The sequence below is a fragment of the Chelonoidis abingdonii genome, chromosome 10 (assembly GCF_003597395.2).
Source record: "Chelonoidis abingdonii isolate Lonesome George chromosome 10, CheloAbing_2.0, whole genome shotgun sequence".
In the NCBI taxonomy this organism is placed as follows: Eukaryota; Metazoa; Chordata; order Testudines; family Testudinidae; genus Chelonoidis; species Chelonoidis abingdonii.
The window spans coordinates 50,830,601-50,858,165 of NC_133778.1; positions in this window are offsets into that span (position 1 = coordinate 50,830,601).

The following is a 27,565-nucleotide window of genomic DNA, read 5'->3' on the forward strand; positions in this document are numbered from 1 at the left end:
TTTTTTTTTAAAGATGCAAATTATATATACATTGAATTCTTTGTTCTGTTATTTCAAAAGAGCTAGGAATTTTATTGGGTACAAAAATGATCTTTGTAAAAATAGAATATTTAAAAATCACATAAACCAAAAATGACAATAACTTGGGAAAAGGCTCATATAGCCACTGTAATTACAATAATATATTCTGCAAGTATAAGGGCTGCAGCTTCTCTTGGGGAAATTTTAAGGCAAAACGTTGAATGGAAATCACAGTTTGTTGGAAATTATAGTTCTTTACAGTTGTTTCTTTGCAAGGTATGAATAATTCATTGTGTAGAGTGCTCTTTTTCAATTTTTTTAAAATTACAAAATGTATTTTATTTCAGAGTAAGAAAAAGGGAGTTAGAGAAAGGATACATAAGAGAGACTTTGTACATGAATATGTGTATGCAAACAAAACACACATGAAAACTATATCTATGAATATACACAAGCAAATTACTATATCAAATGTGTGATATATAGATTATATTGTTGCCCCTTTTCAACCTGAGTGGCTAGTCAAATTTCTGGGTCATGGGGATGTTCCAGCTGTGAGTAGAAATTGGTGATAGTCAGGTATTTCTCTGATATAGGTTGGTTTATTTACCAGGAATGTACGAAGTCCTGTTTCTCTGAATGCAGAAGGAACTAAAAACAAAAGGAGCAGTTAGCTGACAACTCCAAGCCTCTTTAGCCAATGGACCAAAAGCCTTCTCTCTACCTTTTTCGGGAGTTACATTGTGCTCACCAGCTACTGCTTGGCTTCTTGATTTTTTTTGCTGCTGCAGCTCTCTGTGCTCTTGTCTGTTCTCAGTTTCTGTGTATTCTCTCTTCCCTTCTAATCACTCTTACTGAAAACTAAATTCAGTCAAAAGCTCCTGCATGAGTTTACACACACCTTTTGTCTTAGGTGGGGCTTATTATTAACAATTATGTTATTTGAAGAGCAACTTCACACCTATCAGTCTCAATGGGGTTTTAACTCAACATGTAATGCTGTTTCACCCACCTCATAACAACATTGTGACTGCAATTCCAATGATAACGTATCATTGTAAGATTTTGATGTTATACCATAATCTTCACCACACATTGATATTGCTTGCACACAGTCACCAAAAGACCTGTAAGGAAAGTTCTTGCTGAGAATTTTGAGCATGAAATATCAAACTAACAAATAGGGCCTGCTCCTGACATCGTTAAGTCCCACTGAATCACTCATTGCAGGGTTTAGGCAAGACTTAAGTATTGCATGATGCCATGTGAGGGTGTTTCTGCACTGAATCATGTGTTACTCTTCGTGCCCAATCTAGGCAAAATTAGTTGTTTCTGCAGACCCACAAAATTAGTTGTTTCTGTAGACCCTCAGTGGGCTTTTTGGACTCTGTGAAAGCTGAGTCCACTCCTTACTCTCAGATGAAAATCTTGTTCCTTGGAGTCATCAGTATTCTAGAACTACTTTTGTTTTTTCCTGCCAAAGCCTCAGCTGATATAAATCTGTTTAACTGGGCATCTGCTCCTCAAGTCCAGTGTGTCTCTTGATGTCTCTATGAAATGTCAAGTTCTCATTTTGGTTGACAATAAATCAGGGAAGAAGTTTAAGAGGCCTTGGACACAAAGCAGATTCAGACAGTGAAATGGAGCCCATCTGACCAAGGCCTCCCCATAAAATCAGAAAACAAAACAAAACAATCTGGAGGAGTAGCAGATAGACTCAACACTAAACAGGCAACACTGGAAGCTCTGCCCTATCCCTATTCTGCCATTCCACTCCCCAGCATGGTCTGCAGCTGGGAGAAGTGTTCCTCTTGTATATCAATAGAAGACATGATAAGACGGTACATAAAGTTCATCCCCACTTCAATAGTCTGTCAGGCAATTAGATGGAGTGAGTCCTTTCCTTACCATAACATGTGCAGAGGAGCTTGGTTTCTCTCAGCCTAGTACACTACATTTCTGAGCAGGATTTGCACAGAAATTGGTTGGTGACCTAGGACCTGCGGACCTCCATGTGTGTAAGTCCCTTCAGCTCTAGTGGGAGTTGTGCACACATAAAGCTTTCATTGTTTGGTTCATGAGGTGAAAGCCTCTAACAATCCATTCCCAAACACTGAGCCATCTAAGGTATGTTTCCTGGGAAGACAGACTCAAGCTAGTAAGCTAAATTGCAATGTGGATATTGTGGCTGTGGCTTGGGTTGGCTATCTGAGTCTAAGCCCTCCTGACCCCAGTGTCTGAGTTCAGGTAGCTAGCCCAAGCTGCTGCCCATGCTGCAGCAGCAATATGCTATTTTTAGCACGGTAGCGCCAGCGCAGCTAGCACAAATCTGTTTACCCAGGCTGCGAGGCACATTCCCAGCTGCAGTGTAGATACACCTTTAATCTCCTCAAAGAATGTCTAGCCAAAGTGAAACAAAGAATAATCAAATTATTTGAGTGGCTGCTGCTACTCACATATAAAGAAGCCCAAGGTATTGTGGTTTTTTTTAAATGCTTTGTCCTTTAGATCAGCAGTGGACTGTGTAATTCTTGCAAACTGTTTCTCAATTGTGTCAAGAGAGTGTTGGGCAATTGTTACTTATAGATCAGTGTCACATTGGTCTTCTGCTTTGTCAGCATTAAAGGAAAAATTGCTGAACACAGAGAAGCTTAGATTTTTTTTGTATTTACATTATAGCTCAGATCTTGAGAAGTGTTCGGAGACCACCACTGGGAGCTGATGGTGGCGGTGGTCTCACTGCACATCTGAGGATCAGGCTCTAAGGATTTATGGTAGTGTCATTATTCAATGCAGCTATGGGTATGTAATTGGTACCACAGTGACCAGAGTAAGGAATTCTGTACATTCAATTCAGGGCCGGCTCTAGCCATCTCGCTGCCCCAAGCACGGCGGCATGCCGCAGGGAGCGCTCTGACGCTCACCGGACCCGCAGCTCCGGTGGACCTCCCGCAGGCATCCCTGCGGAGGGTCTGCTGGTCCCACGGCTCTGGTGGACCTCCCGCAGGCGTGCCTGCGGATGCTCCACCAGAGCCACCTGCCGCCCTCCGGGCAACCGGCAGAGTGCCCTCCGCGGCATGCCGCCCCAAGCACGTGCTTGGCGTGCTGGGGCCTAGAGCCGCCCCTGATTCGGTTACCCTGTACATTCAGGCTCAATGTCACCTTTCTAATTCTAATAGAATTTAGAAATATTTGTAAGAGTTTATGATAAAACTAATGGCTCCAATGATCTGTTCCTGCATCTCTGTGCTTGATGCAGGAGTAGAGTGGGTGCAGGGAGGCGAGCAAGAGCTTTTTGTGTTCCTGAGTGGTCTGGGGACTTACTAGGCCTCTGGTGTAAGTTACAAAGAGACTCAGTCTGCTTTAATGTATGGGCTTGTTACAAGTGCATCCATGGGCCATCCACCAGTTGAGAACAGCCAGAGAGTAGTGCACTCAAGCCACAGCCCCTTCCTTCCCTTGATGCTTCCCCCCTCTGCTCTGAACTGAAAGAGAGTGAGGCTTGTATGTGCTGGCTGGAGAACTCTCTGACTCTGAGGACATTCCAGAGAGCATTTTTCTGTCCAGCAGATGACCCTTTTCTGCTGACAATGGTGTGATGGGGTACAGGGAAATCGTGACTAGGACCATTTATTTTTGTGTGATGTGAATACTGGCACTGTGAAGAACAGCAGAGCAAACTCAACCCATAAAAAAAAATCAAGTCGATTATAATGAAATATGAAGCCATGCTCAAATTTGTTTAACTGTCAGATAATTATGGAATGATAATATGTACAGAAAGAGTTATATTCATGGGACTGGCAAACTAGTGTTGGAGACAGTCAGACACTGATGATGGAAGCTTTCTGGCTCATGACACAGTGATTGGAATAAAGATAGGCCTTCTTAATGATTAAGAAAGGAAATTGAGAACACCTTCCAAAAAGTAAAAAATGAAAAAATGAGAACAAAAATGTGTATTCTAGCCCTTATATTTAAATGAATTATGGGTAAAATTTTCAAAAGCACCTAAGTGTCATTGGTAATAACCATTGGGAGTTAGATGTTTTTAAAATGTTTACCCTTATTTACAGGCTGTTAAACACCAGAAAGACACCCAGTAGGTTGGGATTGTATAGGTTCACAAGCCATGATGAAAAAGGCACATAAGAAAAACAAGATTGTGACAGTGGCTGTTTTTAACCTCATTGAATCCTCCTAGATGTGAACTAATGGAGACAGAACTAAATAATACCTACCATATGATTTAATAAAACTTGGAACTGAAAACCAAATGCTGTCAAAACAGAGGCTTATAACTCACAGCAAATTGAATTTAAAGAAAATAGAGAAGAGGGATCACTGGCTTGAAATTCATATTTTGTTTTGTTTGTTTGTTGTTTTCAAACTGTTGATGAAAAATGGAAATAAATATCCCTAAATGTCTCTGTAGCCTACATAGGATCAAATCTTACTGTCCGTATTTAACACAGGTAACCCCATGGAAACCAGTGGGACTCCTCTCCATGCACAAGGTATGCAGGATATGGCATGCCCATTGCATAAATTAATGTAAAGTTCTAGAAGAAAACTATATACATAAAATACATTAAATCAGTGGTATAATTGACTTGCATAGTAAGAGTTTACATACGTGTAAATGTACTTTCATTGTCCTCTCCCTATAATGAAACCGACTAGACAGGTAAATCCACATTCCTTTGTCTAGGGCAGACTTGATCTGTTCATTGCCTCCAAAACATGTTTTAAGAATGTATTTCCAGAACACACATACAATTTTTTACACACAACCTGTACATACATCACTGAATGATATTCCTGACCAGCACATCACCAGTTTACATATGATACCTTATACGATACCTTTTGGATACCTATTATGACATTAGTGTGTTATGAGTTACAAATATAGAGGGCCCTCTGACAGTGGGCATTGAGGGGCTCCTTGAGTCACAGAGAGTGCATGTTATATCTCCTGTAGCCCCATGGCTATTACAGAGAACAAACAGTACAGTCCCAGGTTGCATAGTCATTCCTGCAGAAGCCCCTGTGCTGTTGACGAACCCTGACCTACTGACAGAAGGATGTGGTGGCATCTTTTCTAGAGATTTGCTTCCCCCCAAATCTTCTCATGTAGGTGTTATTGTGGGAGGAGGAGATCTGTGCTGCCATTATTAGGATCTGAGAAAGCTATGGAAATATTTCTGAATCATTTGTGTAATTTTCCTAATAAGTCCAATTATGCTGACCTAAATCAGATAAAATTCCCATTAAAGCCAATGGTAGTTCTGCCTAAGTAAAGACTGCAGGGTTGGACTCCTGTGGGAGACCAAAGGTATTGCAAGTTTTGCCATCGATTTCAGTGGGAGCAGTATCAGGCACAGGGATAACTGATGCTTCTTGTTAACTGAAACTCCCAGGGTACCAAAACTTGGTTACTGCTCCAGAGTTTTCATTGCTAAGTCAATTGAACAGCAAGGGATCATCTTTGCTGTATTCAGGTTCCTAGAATCTCATTGGCAGAGATAGCTGACCTTGTGGGAGGTGAACTATGAAGGATCAAGGGTGATCTTCACTTGTGATCCAGAGTGCAACCTGAATAGAGACTCTAAAATTAGAGTTGCTGGTGGGCAGGCTTTAAAATCTGTGTTTCCATATCCTGAGTTTCAGGGAACACCAGAAACCTATAACTTACACTGTAGTGGTGACTATTTGATTGATTGTTCTCCTGAAATTACTTGAGTAACTAGTAAGTCTGGTAGCACTGGAAATGCATCCTGCTGGACAGATCTGGCACACTTTGCAGCAGCAAAGCAGTTTTAAAAAAAAGTGTTTGGAGACTTTAGCTCAAAGTCATAAAAACTCTCTCATAAGCTGTATTTGACATTACAGCCCACTGATGCTTCCACAGATTTATGTATGAAGATAACATTTTTTGTGGCTTCTTGGATTGAACCATTTGCCTTTTGAAAAGAAAGTCAGGGAGCTTATTGTTTATATTAAAAATAAAAGATAAAACTGTCAAGAAAAATAAATACTTTATATGGTAAGAACTGTCATGCATATTGTACTAATTGTGTACAGCTATAGTTTTCTACTGTAAAGAAATACATTATTTTAAAGTAGACCAATATTTTTATTACCAGTACTTAGACTTTTTTTTAAAGAAAAAAAAATATCTTTTGTTTTAAAATGTGACAGAATATATTTAGGTCACTAACAGTGAATGTCCATTTTTATTTTAGTACACTTGTTGTGCATGGAACAATTAACAGCAAGAGACCACGATTTCAAAGATATTTAGCTACCTGAAGATAGAAACAGGTGCCTACTGAGATTTTGAAAACTGCCTATGAGGTGTTAGGCACCTAGGCACTTTTGAAAATCATACTAGATGCCCATCTACATTTTAAGGTGCATGAAGACCTTTTAAAAAATCTGGTCCCACATGCTATCCTATTTGATTCTGTATTTCATTAGCACTTCATTTGCTTTGGCTACTTGTCATTGATTGTGCAGTTATTGGTAAATCTGACTAAAAGAACAAGTCCAGTTCATCCCACCTGTTCAATTAACTTAGGTAATACTAGTTTGGCATTTCTGTTTTTTGTTTTAATTCTACTTAAATGGAAGATAATCGGTAGGAAGCAGCAATTACTGTCACTGATTCATAGAGTTTAAGGCCAGAAGAGACCATTAGGTCATCTAGTCTGACTTCCTATGTATCCCAAGCTGTTAAATTTCACCCAGACAGCCCTGCATTGAGCTCAATAACTTGTGCTTAACTAAAGCATAACTTATGTTTGGCTGAAGTATATTTTCCAGAAAGGTATCCAGTCTTGATCTGAAGACATCAAGTGATGGATAATCTACCACTCCACTGGGTAGTCTGTTTGAGCGGTTAATTACCCACACTGTTAAAAAATTGTGCCTCACTTCTGATTTGGTCTGGTTTCCGACTCCAGCCAGTGGTTCTTGTTATGTGCTTCTCTGCTTTATTAAAGAATCTTTAGTACCTGGCATATTTTTTCCCTGTGAAGGTACTTATACAGTGTAATCAATGTTCTTTTTGATAAGCTGAACAGATGGAGCCAAGTGTCTCAGTGTAAAGCCTGAATTCCTGCCTTCAAATAATTTTTGTGGCTCTTTTCTCCACCTTCTCCATTTTTTCAACCTTCTCTTTAAAAATGAACACCAGAACTGTGCACACTATTCTCTGCTCCTGCTCACTACTCTTCTGTTTGCATATCCAAGGATTACACTAGCCATTTTTGTAACAGCATTGCACTGGTACCTCACGTTGAGTTGCTTATCCACTTATGACTCCTACATCCTTTCCAGAATCTCTGCCTTTCAGGACCAATCCTCCATTCTGTGGATATGGCCTGTATTCCTTCTTCCTTGATGTATAACTTTGCATTTGTCTCTGTTGAGACACGTTTTGTTTCAACAGCTGACCCAGGTTCCCACGTGATCCAGATCACTCTGTGTGACTGCCCTATCCTCAGCATCATGTGCAAATTTGATCTGCAGTGATTTTATATTTACTTCCAGATTATTATTAGGTGGTGATTCCCAGTAGACAACAACTTTTTGAGATCTGTCATCTACACTTCTTACTCCCATTAACATATGCTCTATTAATGTTGGATAGTGCTATCGTTTTAATCAGAATGTTGAGTCATACTAAGTCAAACACTTTATAAAAATCTAAGTATATTACATCTGTGCAGTTACTTTTATCAACCAAATTTGTAATTTAATCAAAGAATGAAATAACATTTGTTGACAAGACCTATTCTCCACAAAACCATGTTGACTGACATAAATTATATTCCTATCCTTTAATTCTTTATCTATTGACTCCTGTATTAGCTTTCCATTATTTTGTCAAGCTAATTGATCTTTAGTTACCCATATACTCTCACTTAACCTTTATTAATATTGGCATAACATTAGCACTCTACCAGTCTTCTAGAAAAGCATGATTTTTAAAATTAAGCATCAGTGGGCCAGAGATCTCCTCAGCCAATGCTTTTAGGATTCTTGTGTCCTAAATTGATTAATCCTAATTATTTCAGTGCTGTAATTTAATATGCTATGCCTCTGGATATAAACAACTGTACCATTTGTTTTACATAGCTCATATAATCCACAGTACTCACTGATGTATATGGACCAAAATCTGCAGTCCCTACTCAGGCAAAATTCTTATCAAAGCTGTAAATTTGGTCTGACTGGGGACTTTGGGATTTGTATGATCATAGTCAATCTCTAATCTTTATGCAGATTTCTTTTAAGTAAAGATACACTCTAGCTAGAATAGATGATGTTTTCTTTCTGCAGAAATAAAGTGGGCTCTTTGGGAAATATCAAATTTTAAAAAGATGTCTGTGAAATACCAAGTACTGTAAGGTTGGAAGGCAAAATGTTTTTTCATCAGATGCTAGTAACTCTGATTATCATATGGTTCCACTCTCTTTACCATGAGTTACAAAAAATCTCTTGGTAGTCATCAACCTACATAAAATTAGGTAAATTGCAGGTAATGCATTAACAATACTACTACATTTTAATGAAAGTAAAAGGTAGAATTGAATTGATGAAGTAGGATATGCTTATGGCTTCTAAGTGATTCATCATATATTAAGATGTTGACGGCCATCAAAGTAACTAGACAAATAGGGAAATTATTGAAGTTGCTAGTTTCTAATTTGGACAATGAAATTTTATAGTTGAATTTTGCATGTTGCCTTTATTTTTATATGAAAGACATTTTCTCAAACTTATGTTAGAAAATCCTGATAATCTTTTAATTTGTGAGGTTTCAAATGCTCACTACTCTGTCTACAGCAGCAAACCATGCAAGTATTTCTCAGCTTAGTACTTCCACTACAGGAGTAAAATAAGAAAGATTTGTCCCAAAGGAAAGGCATACCAGGAATATTGTTAGGGTTTTTATTCTTTGCTCCAGCAAGCACTTTCTGAAGCAAAAGAAAAACATACAAACAGAAACCTCCACAAAAGAAGGGTCCCTTTAAACTCCCATTGGAGCCAGTGGCTAAAGTCTGTCTAACTTCAACGGGAGTAGGTAACCCTATTGTTAAGAATGGGTGGTTGTTATTCTGTGAACCATGGTTCTAAGTTACTATTTCATATTGTTCTTTCAGTCAGTCGAACTAAAAGTGGGATCCTGTACCCTCACCATGGCTGAAAAGATTCAAAACACAATGGACCCAACATGTTTCCATTTTTCAGCTTGATGAGGAGATTGCAGATAGTACAAGTCCAATAAACTGGGGGTCGACAACTGAGAAATCTACAAGCCGACAAAGCCATGTATGTGAAGAGTCAGAGCTCTTGTCTGTGCTCTGCAATATAGACCCTAGGGTGACACTGTTCCCGTTACTGCAGGATATGGATGAGGATTCCATTCCTCAGCCTTGCCTGCACAGCCCATTTACTCAGGATATCCTGCTATTTCCAGTGCATTCTCTGCAGAATAGTACTGGATGTAAAATTTAAGTCACATGTTATCTGAATAGCTCTGATAAAATGAGTTAAATTACCCTAATTTAACTAGGAGAGATCAGGTCACCTACCTGCAGGCAGGAAATATTCTGCTTCTTGTAGCAGTTTCTAAGCTCAGGGGGAAAATTGCTTTCCTGTGAATTAGCTATGTGAAATGTACGTCAGAAATAGAGAGAAACTGCTGCTTCCTCCTGTGAGTAGGAAAGGAGCAAATAACTTCTATAGCAGTTGTTGTTCAACTGTTGACTGTGTGGGCACAATTCTTTGACATATAAAGTGAAGTCAATGAAAGGTGAAGGCAGTGGGAGTTGAGGGTATTCAGCACCTCAAGGTTCAGGGACCCTGGTACAGGAGATTGAAATAATGGTGTTCTAACCTCTCCCCCACCCCACCTGCCCCATGCCTTTTATTTTCCATGACTGGAGTAGCTTGTTTTTCAATTTAAAACGATGGGCCAAATTCATTCAAGGAAGATCCTGCAGGAGAGAGTCTCCCAGGGAGAGATTTATGCAACCTCCTCTCCATGGCAGATGCCCACCCATCCTCTGATGAATCTCCCAGGGGCAATTGGTTAAACTGGTGGGGGGGAAGATGCTGCAACACAGATCTTCTTTCCCCAGCTAAAGTGAACCTGACCAAGTGACTAAAATCTCCAAAATATGTCTGATGTGAAATAATGTACAGAAAGGACAATAGAAAACAATTTTCTCCTTCTATTGGAGATGTCTACTTTATGTAGAATATAATGCTATATACAGCCCATTTTGACTCAAATCTGCGTGGTATTGTGCCCTTCAGTAGAATATTATATATTGAATGAACCAGATAAAAGTTTATTTAAAATACCACAATGCTGTTTCTGTCCAAATGGATTGGTTTAATGGCTATTTAGTAGGAATAAATTCTATCTGGCGTTATTGTAACAGCAGCAGGAGAATCCAAATATAGCAGCAGCAGCAGCAGGCTTTGGTGTATAAATTTTCTTCCAAATGCCATATTGTTTTTTAACACTGTCAGGGAGCTAGAAAGTGACGCTGTAATGATTCAAAGAAGCTGTGTTACTTTTTATTTTTAGAGATTCTTTAATAGCACAACAGCTACATGAATTTGTTTTCAGAGAATTCAATCCCCATTCCCAGACCTGCCATTATTTTATCCATGTTTTAAATGAGACTTAATTATTGTTGTTTATTATTTGTGTTGCGAAGCACCTAGGAGCCTATAGTGGACTATGACCTTGTTGTGCTAGGCACTGTACACAAACAGAACAAAAAGATGATTTCTGCTCCAGCCATTTTTACCCACAGCTTAATGAAAAATGATTAATATGGTTTTGCTAGTGCTCTCTATTTTAACACTTGCTGCAAGTTACAATATGCCACAAGCAGTTTAAAAATGAGGATTTCTGCAAGGTGCTAAGGATCTCTAGCTCCATTGCCTTTAGTAGATTTTTGGTGCCCAGGACTTCTGAAAATCAGGCTACATTTAAACATTGAAAGTTACAAATAGAGCTGGTGGAAATGGGTAATTTCTGTTTTGTGGGAAATTTTGACATTTCAAAGTTTTTCATTCTAGCTAATAAATAAGCAAGTATTTTTTGAAAATTCCCATGGCTGAAACATCAAATAAGATATGATGTTTCAGCCAGTAATAAACAGCAGTTGCCCTTTTTCATTTTAAAAATAAATACGATGATGTGAGTAGTAGAGGATAATATGTCATACTATCCACTACTACTACTGACATGGCATGAAATAAAGTAAAATTTAAGTAATATAAAAGTGAAAAATAAAAAAAAATTAAATAAATTTCATTTTGAAACAAAAATTTTGAACATTTTTCCAAAATGAAGTTTTTTAAATTATTTTTTTCTTTTGAAATATATTATGTGGGAATTTCTATGGAAATTGATAGTTTCATGACAAATTTAGGTTTTGTCAAAATGGCATTTTCTAATGGAAAACAGTTTTGACAAACCAACCAACTCTAGTTGCATTTCTGCAATCAGATCTATGCAGCTATACCTTTTGCCTATGTGGAATCCTGTTAAGTCATGCATGGGATGCAAAGATCCACTTACACGGATGTGTTTGTAGAAGTGGGGAATAAATATGGTGCTGAATGCCTAATCTGAAGCATTCAAGTTTAAAAATTTGGCTTAATAGCTTAGAACCGTTTGGAATATTTTCCACTCTGGAAGAAATACATTTAATGCTTATATTTCATTTTTCTCAATAATTAACTTAGTGCAGATATTTTAAAATAGTGCACAACTTTCATAAATTGAAATTGAAATAGGTTATTCTGAAAACGCTGAGTATAATGACAAATAATGATTACAATAAAAAGACAATTTAATCTGAATTGGTAAATTCATGTAAATGTCTATTAGGAATATGAAGGTAGAACAAAAAGGAATCTACTTATTTGGCTTAATAAAGATCTTTCTAAAATGATCTCTCCTGAAGATTTTAAGTAATCTACTATACAAAATAATCTTGTAAGACATCATCTTTGCTGTTTCCCTAACACTAGAAGTTTGTAAGTAGTTTAATGATAATGAATAATTACTCTTTAAGTAGTCTTTTCCATGGAAAGATCTCAAAGCAATTTACAAACATCCTGAAGTACAATAAGCATTTGTTATATCCAGTTTACAGGTGGGTAAATTGTGGCACAGAGAGTTGTCATGACTTGTCCATAATCAGACAGTGAACCAGATTGGGGATAGCTGACTTTGGTTAGAAAACACTGCTCTGCTTCCTGGCAGAGTTAAGCAGACATGTTTATCAAAAGCTGTTCTTTCCAGACAGTAGGCTAAACTCCCCCAGGGTCTATGCTAGCAGAAGCTGATACAGACCCCCCTTCCCCCCTTGAGAACCCTGGTGATGAAAAGCCAACTAGTGAGAAAGATTCCACAGCAGAAAGGAGACACTACACCTTTCCATTTGCCACTGGGTCTCCACGTTAAATAGCTAAGTAATTAACACAGCCATGCCAGTATATGTAATGTCCTTAAACAGCTGGAAGTACTACGCCATTATACAAAATCTGTATTGTTTTTATGTTCTCATTTGGTTAAAGACTTTTCTCCCTCTTTGGGAAGGACAGATTTTGTTCCTGCCAAAATATTTCTGCTCAGTGAACATAATTAGTCTATAGTTTGTTAATGTATCCTCGGGCTCTCATGAAAGTAGGGGGAAAAACACTTATTAGACTTAATCAGGTGGCAAGCTTTCATTATATCTGCTCTAATACACAAGGAAGTCATACTCCTGGAATCAAGTCTTTAAATACACTCTGTATAGGAGGATTAAAAAGAGGGTTAGTTCACTGCCCTGAGGTCTAACCTTCAGAAGCCTCCAGTCTTGTTGAAAACAATTTCATATAAAGGAGCCGCCATGCTCTTGCGCACGCACCATACCGGTTCTTTAATGGTCGTTCTTCTATTGCTTGGTAAAGGAGATTTTCAGAGCCTTCCAAGTCAGTTTCACAAGTGAGGCAGAAATTGTGATATGGGGTCAGGTATTTTCTTAATGTAATTTGGAAATATACAAATTGTACACAAGTCATCTTTTCTTGAGTAGGGTGGTAATAAGGGTATAGAAGCAACTGCCTCCTTGCAGAAAGCTTGAGTCAGGCTCCTCTCCCGTGCCTAGAAGGAGTTGCCTTGGGCCTCTGTCTCTTTCCAGTGTCTCTCTGCTTCATGAAATATCCCTTCTTCTCCCTCAGACCCTTACTTTTTTCTAGGAAACCACTAGCCCAAGACTGCTCACTGAGACTGCAGGGTCTGGTTAGATGGGCCTACGTGCTTACCCTTCTATTGTGGAGCTGCTCTTCAAGACAAAGGAACCTCAGAGCTGTAACTGCCAGACAAAGTATAGAGCTTTAACTGAGACGATGACTTAATGACTCCCAGAATGCAGTTGCTGCAAGGTATCTTTACTTAGAGATTATTGATATATAAGCACTCTAACAGGCAAGCCATGATGTTGAGGTCACCACTGAAGTCAGTTGCCTGACAGCATACAATGGGCCTGATCTAAAGCCCATTGAAACCCCCTGGCTCACCTTTCCATTGACTTCAATGGCTTTGGATCAGGCACAATATCTGAGATACCATAGTTACTTCCCTGTCTAATTATTGTTTTGGGCAGGGACTGGAAGGGACTCTGCATGGACAGCTCGCTACTTCCTGCAAGAATGGGGGAAGTGAAACCCAATGATCTCTGCAACACTATCCCCTTTTTCTCCGGAACTCATTTAGTGTGCTTCACAGATCTGGAACCCACAAGGAAGGGAGGGTGGAGACTAGACAGACTCTGAGTAGGGAGTGAGTGGTCTGGGGTGGGGATGTCTATATTACATTTGCTACAGAGCCTCCACACCAAATAGTTCTGGGCAGTTGCAGTGAATTAGAGCATCCAGTAATTGCACTGCCAGATATCTGTTTGGAGCTGGCTGGTGTGAAGGAGCAGGGCTTCTATGCAGACGACTCTGAGGATCCACCAGGTTCAAAGAACATTCCTTTGAGTTATTCTGTGCAGGGCAACACTCCTGTGACTGAACAGATGGGAAGGGATTCTGAGGATATCTTCGGTCGGGGGCGAGGGCAGGCAATTTGGCTCACTATGAGGAAAACACAAGTGTTTTAATGATGAACCATCTCTGTCATGTCTAATTAAATAGGGACTATTGAACATCCAACATCCTAGGTTTTTAATTGTTCTCACGGCAAATGGCAACTTAACTTGTCTTCTCCATCACACTCTTGCTAACTATTGGTCACCTTCCAATTTTTTAAGCTATTCAGGAAAAAGAGGAGTTCATTTAGTGTCAGGGAAAGTCATGTGCATTTCTGTGTCCTCTACTGAGGTATGCAAGGAGCTGCTGAGTCTGAGTTCTGTTTATAATTCTTAATGCAAGTCTAGAGTAAACCTCTGTATCAATTCAGCATCCTGCAGCTTTTATCCTCATAGTGTGTTCAAAATGTTGGTATTTTTTCCTTTCTGTTACTATCTCCAGCACAGAAAAACATTTGCTTTGGTACATTTATCTCATGTCATTTCTAAAACTGAGATCTCAGGAGTGCAGACTGAACTTTGCTAGATGAATTGTAGCCATAACTTATTTATGTATTTTAGGTTCTTGGATAGCCTTATAGTATAGAGATTATTGGGCTTTCATTGACATTCTGTAGTTATCTGCTCTGTCTCCAGTGTTGTTGTACTTTTACATCTATATTTTTATACCTATATTTATATATTTACCTGCTGGGCATATTGCTGTCAAATGTTTTGATCTAGATTTTTTTCTGGTTTGTTGGTATTCCCCACAGAGATTTAAAAAAAATCAAAACATTTTATAAAACTGCCATCATGCACAAGACAATTATTTAAATTCCAAAAAGCCCTCTGAAAATATTTATTATAATGTTTTATTAACGTGATTTAAAAAAATATATTATCAAATCCATCTTTGGATTTCTAATGAGTCAATCAGTGATTTCTGCTGAGCCTGTAACATCATTTATTGTTTTAAATAAAAAAAAGTTATGACCAGACATGATCAAGACAATTACAAGTTAACAAAGTCTTTTTATTTGCTCAGATCTGAAGAGCTTGGGGCTCAGGGGGCCAAATCTAGCAATCCTTTCTCAGGTAATACATCCTTATTTTCACAATACTGTTGTTCTTTCTCACTACTTTCTTCCCAAGGTTTTATTGAATACCTGTGCTATGGTATCATTATACATTTGTAATAGGCCTTTGCTTAGCTAAGCATCTGCAATTAAAGCTTGTTTGAAATTCCATGCAATGATATTAAAAGCTTAGTGAGATGTGCCTACAAGTAAGAGGTGCTGTATTCATGGATTGGGAGAAGGACAGATTATTCATTTTTCTTTTTCTTTCCATTTCTTTTTTACAGACCCAGAAATATCTCTAATTAATTTCAATCAGAGATTTCTAAAGCTAGGTGGGCAAATGAGGGGGAAAATATGGAAATTTTTTTTTTCTGATTTTAATCAAAATTATGAAAATTTTCAAGTAGTCTAGAGATTTTTTTGTGGCATTGGCCCAAAACCTAGGACTTCAGATCTATTATTTTTGTGACCTAGAAAAAACAGCTATTGAATTGCCAGTAGAGTAAAACTAATACGCTGCATGTATCCGAACAGTGCCAGCAAATGTCTTTTTATGGATCATTTATTCATGGGATAAGTCGCCTTTTAATAATGCTTCAGAACATGCTTCCCAACATATAATTAAAAGAGAAGTTCCTGGCATGAGAAACAACATCAGAGTGTGAGTGCATAAAACAAATTATTTTGTGCTCCCCACCGAACCCCCCCGACCCCTCTCCCACCACACACACACACACACTCTCTCTCTCTCTCGCTGGCACATGCACACACACTCAACATGGGTGTTCTTATCCTCTTCAGGTTGAAAAGTTTATCAGTGTGCCAGGTGAGTCACAGTTTCTCTGTGTCTTGCTGACAGCACATAAAATGCTATAATGACATTATATTTCCAGAATATTGTTTTCTTTTGTATTCCGATTTGTGACACTAGCACTAGGATAATCTTTCATTTAAATGTTGTGCTAGAGGATCTGTTCCAGCCAAGACTTATTATATGGCTACCATTTAATAAAGAAAACAAAATAGGGACATATTCTTATCTAGTCTAATGTATACATATAATATCCATTACAAGCATAGGTGCTGGAATTAGGGTGCTGGGGTGCTTTCCATCATGTACAGTGTTTACAGTTTGGTTCAATGGCTCTCAACACCCCCACTACACAAATTGTTCCAGCACCCCTAATTATAGGGTGAGTAGATAGCGAGGGTGAAAAATTGGGACAGGAGGTAGGGGAGTAATAGGCACATGTAAGATAAAGCCCCAAATAATGGGACTGTCCCTATAAAATTGGGATATCTGGTCACCCTACCTGATTAAAAGGTAGTAATCTGAGATAGTTCTTAGCTCAGATACACACAGTTCTTTCTGTAATTAATGCTTTTATTAGCCAACCAACCAAACATAAACACTTTACAATATATCAGAGAAGAGAGAGAGAATGCCAAATGGCCAACACTTGCATTACTCACATGATCCTTTGTGGGCTACCCGAGAGTCAGTAGGTGGACATTGTCCTGGTGTCTCATATAGCACTCAGGTCAGGAAACAGCTTTTATAATATCTTACTCTAAAACCCCAATGACCATACAATCTAAATTTAAGTAATGTCTTGCAAGTAAGGGTGGAGTTGGGGCAAAGGACAAGGAAGCATATGTGTGTGTGTGTTCATTCTGCTTCTAGGTGTTACTGGTTATAGTGGAATACTTCAGTTTAAGAATAGGATATAGCACTAGAACTGGTTACCTCCAACTTTGTTTGCCCTGTGTATGCATATATATAAAAAGTGTGTGTGTGTGTGTGTGTGTGTGTGTATGCGTGAAAATAGTAAACTCCCTAAATGAAGGAATCACAGAAAGAATGAGTTTTCATGGGAAATTTTAAAAGAGAGACTGTTAGTTGGGTGGTCCAATTTGGGAGATTATTGCATGCATAGGGTTTTGCATAGAAATTAGTACAGAGATGATTTTTTGAGAAACAGTTACACTGATTTTAATGGAGTTGTGCTCATTTTCATCACTTGTGAATTTGGCCATTAGCCTTTTCAGTCTTTCATAGATTCAGCCACAGAAAAAAATTCACCAGACCAAAATTTTCAGGAAATCTGTTTTTGATGTGGAAATTTCATGATGCTGTTTCACTCCGTTATAAACTATACAGTGAGCTCACGTTTACAGTGTAGTCACTTTTTCCTGCTGGAGCATTCTTGACAACAGTTGAGTCTCTCAGATTTGTGCTGGCCATGACATGTCTAATTTATTTAAAAAAAATAAGACTGCCTATTACTATTCAATAACAGTGTATTGCAATACCCTCCAATTATGAGTATATGTAAAAAAGATAATAGCACAATTTCTCACTATTAACCCTTGTAGTTAAGATTTACAATGAGTTACCATTGCATTTTATTACAAGCCTGCTCACCAATGGGAGGCAATTTGGCAAATTCTTGAGGCAACAGCTGCTATGATGAGCCCACTAGGAGAGACATAACAAATATAGATTGGCTCCATAGGCCACAAGTTGGCTCTTAGGCAGGATATCTGGGGCATCACATTCTGGAGTCATATTAAATTAATGCATCTTCCATTGCACTCTACATCAATATTACTCTTGTATATTGCTCCGTGTCATTAAGTGCATCACTGGATTTTCAGTAGCTGGGCTTAGGTGCTTAACAATTTGGCACTCAAATAAATAGCACACCTCCAATCTTCTACACCTAGTTTGTTGTTTCATCATTTTGTCCTTAATAAAAAACAGAGGAAAAGAGAATGAACTATGAACTTTTCAGAAATAATTTACTGGGGGACTTTAGATGGCTCCTGGTGGCATAAATAGCTTTCTCACAGGGAGAAATAAAAATGATTTTAATAAAGTGAAAGTGCAAAGATTATTGTTGGAGTTTTCTGTTATTTCCCCAAAACTTTGTTTTCTCAAGATAGTGCTCTGAAAGTTACTGTGCATTTCAAGAACTTATTAACAAAATGGTTTTATGATCTGTTATGCCCTAATAGCCAAAATACATTTTGCTGGGGGGGAGAGAAGGGTGAGAAGTCAACCTTGCAGAACTTTAAATACAAAATTTAAATGAAGGTCACACAACAAATGTAACAGCAATTGAGGGACACTAATTTGAAATCCTTTATAAGGTTGCAGATATACAGAGGAAAAACTAGGCACACCTGAGGAAATAAGCAAGCTTAAACATATTCTGAAAGGGGAATAAAACGTGTTTATCCCTCTTTTTGCTTCTTTATAATGTGTTATCTTTTTTCAAAAACACTAATATAAGTTCTACTTATTTTCTACAATAGACTGTCTTGCCTACCCTGTTTTGCTGAAGACTCTATCGACTATTAGAGAATTGGTAGGATCAAGTAATCACAACAGAAAGAACTGAGGGAAGAAGTGAGGTTTAGTCAGATTGTTTAAAACTCTCTGCAGCAAACTCTCCATTCCACCCAAGCTCCAAATGACAGAGGAGGCTAGAGAGACCCATCTGTGCCTCCCTGATCTTCAGTGCTCTGCTGTCTGTGCATGTTAGAACTGTGCAGGAGCAGGTCTTTCTTTAGCCAGTGAAGGATTGTTGTGGGCAAACAACAGTGGTAGTCCGTGCCCGGCGTGCTTAGCGCCAATAAACACACCAGGAGGAGAAGCAAGCAGAGTTTATTTGAGATCTCAAAGTGGTGCTGGGAGACTTGACCTGCCTCAAATCCAGCACACCTAAAACAAGCGGTCTATTCCTTTATATCCATGAGAACTTTTCTTGCTGACTAGCAAGCCCCCGTTTCCCCTCCCTCTTCTGTCCGGCTGCAGTATCTTTTCTCACACACTTCTTTGTCTTTCTTCCCCCTCCCTCTCCCCCTTGTAGAGTTACATTGAACAGTTGATTAAAGCTGGCGTGAATTACGACCTTGTCTTTGTAAACCATTATCTCCTCTCCCTTGACCAAAAGTATGCAGGCTTTATTATTTTTGCTCCATACCAGTTTGAGCAGCCTTACAACTGATAAGGCTCCGGACACCTGGCCTTTTGCTTATTTATTGGCCTGCTAGGTCAATTAGAGTTTAACATGGATGGACTTTTGCTCATGAGAGGCCTAAGGGAAAACTCCATATTCTTATAGCCTTTACCTTTTAAAATTACTTAGAATAATGCTTAGTGACACTTAGTGGCCTCAACAGGATTAGGTGTAGCGGACCTGAATTCCGCCCCTTCCCCCCGCCTCCCCATGCCTTCATCTCCTTATACAAGTGAAAGTGTGGCTGAGCTGTCTCCTTCAGCTTTACATCAATGAAGAGTTTCTCAGAGGCTACTACCAGACAATTTAAGGCCATTTTGGTCTGAATAATCTGTTTTTATTAGTTTGTTTTACTTATGTTAGCCTCTATTTTAAAATAAATACTTGAGAAAAGATGTCTCTTAGATTCAGCACCTCTCACCTGAGAGCTGAGAAAGCTCTTGCTCCAGTTGTCTGATCCCTCAAGTCATTCTCTAGCAAAATCTGGGAGACAAGATGAGATATTAATAACTGACTTTAATGGGTTTTGGATGAGGTCCTTATTGGGTAATCTTTTAGTCTCAGGAATTTAGTTTGTTACTGGAATTTCTTTCTTTTTCTGTTTCTTTTTAACATTATAAAAATAAGAGAAATTTAGCATGTGTTAGTGAAACACGACCGACCTCGATCAGCGGGATTGAACCTAGAACCTCTGTAGCTTAGTTCATGAGCCTCTACTGCATGAGCTAAAAGCCATAAGACCCTTAGCTAAGGCTGTAGAGCAGATCTCTTTCCCCCCGCTGCCACTAGATGGGACAAAACACCACATCCTGGAGGAGTGTGGGTTACATAAGCATGTGCACTCGTGGAGTCAGCACATAAAGGATGCGGCCTCTAATTAAAATAGACGAAGACGTATATTAATATATCTAACATAGATTGCAAGCTCTTTGGGGCAGAGACCTAGTACAATAGAGTGGGGCCCCTCTAGGTCAGTGCTTCTCAAACTATCTTATGTGGCGGACCGACAGGTTTTTTTTCCCAGTGTGCCAGGGACCAGTACCATATTTCCCAGGGACTGGTACCATATTTGTGCCATATTATTATTATTTTTGCATAGGCATGTAACACATCAGAAAAACTAACATTCTTCACTGTATTAATTGGAACGGGAGTGTGGCGTACATGTGGAGATGTTCCCATTTAAATACATTGAAGACTGACTGCAAGGCTGTGCATCTGGGCGGATAGTATAAAATGACTAGATCCAAGAAAATATTATTTGAACATTCATAGTAATAATAATAATTTCTATCCGAAACAATATAATGAATAAGATAAAAATTGGCAGACATTTTTGTTTTTGTTTATTTATCGATATCATATGAGCTTCTGCAAACATAATATTTAATATTGTCGAATTTATCGACTGATAATTATTCTTGGTGGAATTCTGGTGTGATTTTTAAATTATACTATTATTTCTCTCTTTCTTTCCTGGAAACTCGCCGCAGACCAGCAGCCAATGGCTCGCGATCCAGCACCAGTCCACGGACCACCACTTTGAGCAGCACTGCTCTCGGTGATACCTCAGTACAAATAATAAAGTCCTTTGGTTATGGGAGCATACAGAGCTTGCGCCTCTTTGCTATGTATGTGTGATTAGATGTGGTATCTGTCCGCCTGATTTTTCAAACTAGTGACCTCAGTTTTGCAATAGTGCACCTTCACTTGCCTTATTAGTGTTTCTCCTGACTTATGCCATTGCAATCAAGCTCCAAATTAGACTGTGTGGATATAGGATTAAGGCCTGGAATGGATATCGATTATGTATGACATGTGATGGATTTTGTTTCGTACTGTTCATTGACTGGATTGTGCAATTACAATCTGTCCTGTGTAAGGCTGATGAGTGTGTGTGTGTGCCAGCCTAGGAGTACTCAGAAAAGAAATCATGCCTCAGAGAGGCAAGATTCCTTCCTTACTTTACAGGGAGAACATGTTGGTCCTGTTCAGTAGCACATTCTTAATCTGTTCTACCTATCTACCACTCGCTGGATCAGCCGTGTTCGCTGGCATGGAACCAGAGCCCCACACATTCTCTGTCCCACCTTATTCACTGCCTTCTTATGTGCAGCAAGGGTTCTTAATCCCTTTTACATCCTGATATGATTGTAATGTGCAGGCCGCTGTCTAGGTCTTTGACAGTATAGATCAGGACTAAAGCACTATAAGCCCTCTACATGTAGTTCAAAACTGGTTATCAAATATTGTGTATCAGAACCAGCTTGCATAAGTCCTAAAGTTCAGAAAGGATCAGGCTTCAGTTAAACTCGGCTTCTTGTGTTTGAATCTTATAATAGGGTCACCAACTTTCTAATGGCACAAAACTGAACACCCCTGCCCTGAGGCCCCACCACCTGCTCACTCCATGCCCCCTCCCTCCATTGCTTGTTCTCCCCCATTCTCACTCACTTTCACTGGTTGGGCTGTGTGTGTGGGGGGGTGATGGCTCCAGCTGGAAGTGTGGGCTCTGGGGTGTGGCCTGGGATGAGGTGCTTGGGGTGTGGGAGAGGGCTCTGGGTTTGGGCAGGGGGTTGAGATGTGTGTGGGGGGTATGAGCTCTGGGCTGGGGTTGCGGGCTCCCAGTGGGGCCAGAAATGAGGGGTTCAGGGTTCAGGAGTGGTCTCTGGGCTGGGGCAGGGGATAGGGGTGCAGGGAAGGACTCCAGCTGGGGTGGGACCAGAGATGAAGGTTTGGGGTGCAGGAGGGGGGCTATGGGCTGGATCCAAGGAGTTTTGAGTGTGGGAGTGAGCTCCAGGCTGTGGCAGGGTTTGGAGTGCAGCGGGGGAATGAGGGCTCTGTCTGGGGATGTGGGCTCTGGAGTGGGGCCCGGGTTAGGGTGCAAGAGGGAGGTCAAGGCTGGGGCAGTATTTTGGGGTGTTGGGGGGGGGGGTGCAGCTCCAGAAGAGAATTTGGGTGTGGGAGGGTACTCTGGGCTGGGGTGCAGGAGGGGGCGTGGGGTCCCGGCAGTGCTTACCGTGGTCTCTGCAGCCCCTAGGTGCATGGGTGGCCAGAATGGCTCCATGCACTTCAGTGCACTGCCCCTGCAGCTCCCATTGGTCACGGTTCCCAGCCAATGGGAGCTGTGGAGCCAGCACTTGGGGCGGGGGCAGCATGTGGAGCCTCTCTGGCTGCACATGTGCGTAGGGACCATAAGGACCTGGCGGCTGCTTCCAGGAGCCGTGTGGAGCTAGGGCAGGCAGGGACCCTGCCTCTAGCCCCAGACCCCTGCTATGCTGCCCACTGGACTTTTAATGGCCCAGTCGGCAGTGCTGCCAGGAGCCGCCAGGGTCCCTTTTCAACTGGGTGTTCAGGTCGAAAACCAGACACCTGCCAGCCCTATCTTATAATGGAACATAAGAATGGCCATACTGGGTCAGACCAAAGGTCCATCCAACCAAGTACCCTGTCTACCGACAGTGGCCAATGCCAGGTGCCACAGAGGGAGTGAACTTAACAGGTAATTATCAAGTGATCGCTCTTCTGCCATCCATCTCCACCCTCTGACAAACAGAGGCTAGGGACACCATTCCTTACCCATTCTGGCTAATAGCCATTAATGGACTTAACCTCCATGAATTTATCTAGTTCTCTTTTAAACCCTGTTATAGTCCTAGCCTTCACAACCTCTTCAGGCAAGGAGTTCCACAGGTTGACTGTGCGCTGTGTGAAGAACAACTTCCTCTTATTTGTTTTAAACCTGCTGCCCATTAATTTTAACCTTGCTGTCGCACCTTGGTCAAGGTATAAGATCACACAGGTGTACTGGTTCGCAGGACTCATAACTAGGACCATATTGAAAATGATCAATGTAAGTTTTTGTTAGAATATAAGGGAGAGGAGAGAAGTAACTTAAGAAACAAATAACTTTCACACATAGATTTAATAATAAATATGGAAGGGAGAAGGATGAGAAGTGGGGGAGAGATATGGTCCAAGTCCTGTTCCCGGTAAAGTGTGACCTGGGTTCTAGAATCATTTTGCTGTAGGATTTATCAGGAAGTGAGTCCTTTGCAATCACTATCACAAGAGATGAGCTGTGGTGTAAGATAGTGTGGGAGATATTGAAGGGGTAGGATGGGGATGGTGGTAGTGCTGCAGAGCCAAAGCAATTCTGCTGTCATGAAGACTTTAATGTAAATGCACCTATTGCTGCTGTGTATCATCAGCAGAAGCCAGGTCTGAAGAGCTCTTAAACCCTAGCAAAAGCTAGTTTGGTTTAACATCTAATCAGAAGGGCAGAACACCTGGTGGCACAGCATCCCCAAGTCTTGCTCTGCAGGCTCATTGTTCAAGGGCAGTAATGCAGTGCCTACTATGGCATTTCTTCAGTGTGAGTATTGAGTGTGCCAGGAATATCAGATCAGGCCCAGAAGGCATAGTTATTTCAAGAATATGTCTCATTGAATGTTTTATCTTTGCTAGCTCATGTTCAACATGTAACTAAGAAACATAAAGAAAAAGCAGAAAAGTTGAATTAAGAATTTTTCATTTTTTTCAGAGAGGCTTTTACAATGCAAATAGTATGTTGGAAATATTCTCAAATAACCCAGCACGAAGAATGATTTTTCTCTCCAAAAACGTTTAATCAAATAAAGAAATTTTGTGCAGAAAATGGTGATATTCTGCTTCTCATGGAAAGCCTTTTATATGGAGAAAGAATAATATAAATACATATTTTTACAATATATTTTTAAAACTTTTAATCTTTCATTTCAGCTTCTCTGTAAAAAAAAAAAAAAAAAAATCCTTCTGTGTAATTATGTTCTTAATGATGTGGCACAATGTTTACAGTTACTTCCCCCAGAATACAACTTGAAAGACTGCATCTACAATAGATAGTGTAATGCTTCTAGTTAAGAAGTTTCCTTGATATTTTTTTTTATCCATTTAGTTATTTTCATGCAATTCTTTAGTGTATTTCCATTCCCACTGTTGAAATATTTACAAATTCGAAGAGTAAATCACTTACAGTTATTATTGGAAATAGGAACTACAGCCTCTTGACTTTACTGCAGTAACATTACAGATAGACCAAACCCATTCCAAACAGTGACTTTTTCTACAATAAAGAAGAGTTTCAAAATACTGTAGTGATATTTGAACCTTAATGGAGTCAGAAGTTCGGTTTGTCAAAGCTTCCCCAAGTTGCGGTGCTTATCTGAATTTCATGCATTTTCAGAAATGCGCAGGTAACCTCATAAATTTCTCATGACATTTCTGTTACTTCCTATTTTTGATCTACCCAGAAAACTCATGATTTATTAAATGTCAGAGTTTGTGTGTGTGTTGGTGTAAAATATTTTAAAGAGAAACTGATTCTATTCTTATACAAACTGAATACAGATGGAGCTATTATTTAAAAAAAAAAATACATCCCAATTTACAACAAAGACATAAGATGGATAAGCAAAGCTCCATTCAGCCCTGAAAAGCTTTAAATAAATATTTGCTTTCTTTCTCCTTAAATAGTTCATATAAAGCTGTAGGTGCTTAAACAATTATGTAAAATATAACAAAATGGGGATGAGTTTCAAAACAATAAACCTCCAACTCTCCAAGTGCATCCTGAATATTATCAAATCAAGGCCATATCATATCAAACGGACAGTGAGCCCCTAGTTAGAAGATACTCTCTGAAGAACCCCTTAAAAAGGACAAATTCAGCCACTTCTCCAGGTATTTGTGACTTGTACCCTCATAGTTTATCCATTTGGGAACTCAAGCCTTGATTCAGCAAAGTCAGTGGGACTACTTGTGTTTAATATGCTGTGCTGGATTAGGACATCTGTGACTGCTTTCTGTTTTATTTTATATAAAAATAATTTAGTGGCTATTGTGTTTATAAAATTCCTGAGATTACGTAGGCAGAAGTTTGCTCCTGATCAGATTATGGCAACTGTCTTAAAGCAAACAAAATAATTGATTTTTTAGGAAGGAAGACTATTAATTTAAAATTTAAACCAGGAGCTCAGTTCTAATGCTGTAATGCAATGTCATGGCCCAACCACGTACAAAAATCCATCATTGGATATTTTTAAGAATACGATGGTCAAAATCTGGGTGATCTAGGTTTACTTGGTCCTGACTCAGTTCAAGGGGCTGGACCTGATGATCCTTCCAACCCTACAGTTCTATGATTCTGTATTTAGTTGCCCAAGTAATCTTACTGACTTCAGTGCAGTGGTTTGTGGGAGGTGGTGCAAGATCAAATCCTTAGAGGTAATACTTTCCAGTGTTCCATCTATTTGAACTTTTATACTGAGATTCCATCTGCTTATTTTTGGAACGGTGAATGTTCAGAATACTAACAGTCTTCTGCCCTACTCGGTGTAGCATTCAAAGATAGTCACCCCAGTGTCTTGGCTAACACTTTGTTTTTCAAAGCACCATTACAGATTAATTGGCAGTAATACAAATACTCGCTGCTGGAGACAATATGTTACTGAGCACATTAGTGGGCCTTGACTACATTTTATCACTTCACTACTAATAAATGCAGATAATTATCTCCTTAGCCATGGGTTTCAACATGATGAAATATTATATGAACAGCTTAGTCTTACAGTCTGTCTGAAGTTCCCTTGTTTCATTCCCTTGCTTAGTCTTCCCCTCATCTTTTTACTATGCCCTTAATTATATGAGAATCCTGGATCTGATCTCCCTCCACCTGTGGGGAAATTCATATGTGAATTTCTCAGCTTAAATACATCTTTAAATATAAAGCAGATAGTCTTTGTATATTTTAGTCTCTTTTACTAATTTTCATCTGAATTAGTTTGGATATTTTTTACTTTAAGTTTCTGCATATTCACTCCCTTGTCAGTAGAATAAACAACACTGTTTATGTTAAAAAGAAAAAGAGAGTGATACAGAGAAATAAAAGAAATGGGGACGTAGTTTGAGTCCACAAAGGGCTTGCGTTGGGATTCTGATCCAGCAAAGCACTTGTGCAGGGTTGTAATATTAAGCACATGAGTAGTCTCACTGAAGTTAATGGGACTACTCGTGCTTAAAATTATGCATGTATTTTGTTGATCAGGGCTAAAAAGCACAAGCATCATAGGAGTGGGAAACACTGGGGAGTCAATCAAAAAGTAAATAATCATGTGGTGAATGTTACATATTCTTCATGTCCCAAGAAGTGTTACAATACTATATATTTGTACAAACACATTTAAGAATCTATTCCTCCTTTTCCACCCTGCCATGACTTTTTTCTGTACAGATCTGAAAACCTGAAGAAGAGCTCTGTGTAAGCATGAAAGTTAGTCTCTCTCACCACCAGAATTTGGTCCGACAAAAGATATTACCTCACCCACGTTATTGCTCTAAGATGCACTGAAGAAGCACTTTGTCTACACTACAGCTTATATCGGCATAACTTATGTTGCTCACGGGGGTGAATAAATCACGTCTATATTTACTCTTACCAATAGATTGGCACTGCTGCAATCGATGCAGCAAGTATCGAGTTAGCTGGTCTGGTGAAGACACGCTAAAACAATTTGTGTACTCCACCTCCCCAAGAAGCATAAAGTTGACAGCAGACACTCGCCTATTGACACAGTGCAGTGTAGCCACTGCAGTAAGTGGATCTAACTACATCAACTTCAGTTACCACTTCAGAGGGCTTTCTAGCCTGTGAAAGGAATACTTGGGGTTTTTAAGCTGCAAGCAAGTGCGACTTGCCCCTGAAGAATCTCTGCAGCTAGCTTAAATCATCATTTAGGGTGAGAATTTTCTATTCATGTCCAGTCTCTTCAGTCTATTAAGTGTAGATTTCGTTTTTGTTTATTTGCTAGGTCAGGGGTCGGTAACCTATGGCACACATGCCAAAGATGGCATGCAAGCCAATTTTTAATGGCACGTGGCTGCCTGCTGGGACTCCTCGTGCCATTAAAAATCCTGCCGACATGGCAAGTTGCGGGGTCCGTGGTCCAAGGCCGGAGTGCCAACCCGAGCGCAGCAAGCCTCCACCACCCCACTTGCCCTAGAGCTCTGCAGCTGCACGTGCAGAGCTCTGGGGTCTGGGGCTGGGCACTCCTGCGGGGCAGCATTTGGCTCCATGGGGAGGGAATGACACTCCCCGCTCATCCAGAGCCTTGCTGCCGCGCGCACAGCGCTCTGAGGGACAGGGCAGAGCAGGGCTACATGCATGGGGGCAGCAACAGCAGGGCTCCGGATAAGCAGGGAGCCTCATGGTAAGGGGGCCAGGTCCGGGGCTGGTGGGGGGCATTGGGTAAAGGGTAGGGGCAGTCAAGGGACAGGGAGCAGGGTGGGTCCTGGGGGAGCAGTT